This window comes from Cynoglossus semilaevis, chromosome 1, assembly GCF_000523025.1.
Source record: "Cynoglossus semilaevis isolate Cse_v1.0 chromosome 1, Cse_v1.0, whole genome shotgun sequence".
NCBI lineage: Eukaryota > Metazoa > Chordata > Actinopteri > Pleuronectiformes > Cynoglossidae > Cynoglossus > Cynoglossus semilaevis.
This window is the reverse complement of record NC_024307.1, coordinates 990,159-990,451: the sequence shown is the minus strand read 5'-3', so window position 1 is coordinate 990,451 and position 293 is coordinate 990,159.

The window sequence follows — 293 nt, the reverse complement described above, 5'->3', positions numbered from 1 at the left end:
CAATTCAGGGGGATTATAGGAATCATGGGATTGTTGGTGGGGTGAAGCAGAGGGGCGTGGAACTGCAGTGGTCTGCGTTAGCCTGTGCTGTACGACAGTGATACCCAACCTCTGGACCATCTGGTGTAATTTCACGTCATTGGTGTGAAAACTATTAATTTCTAACTAAACTAAACGAATTAATTATAATTTGTCTTGGCTTGTCAGCGCAACAGTGACTGGTAAAACAACGAAATACTTTTCCACCACGTGGCCTCGGATGGCAATAACAACTATATATATATATATATATA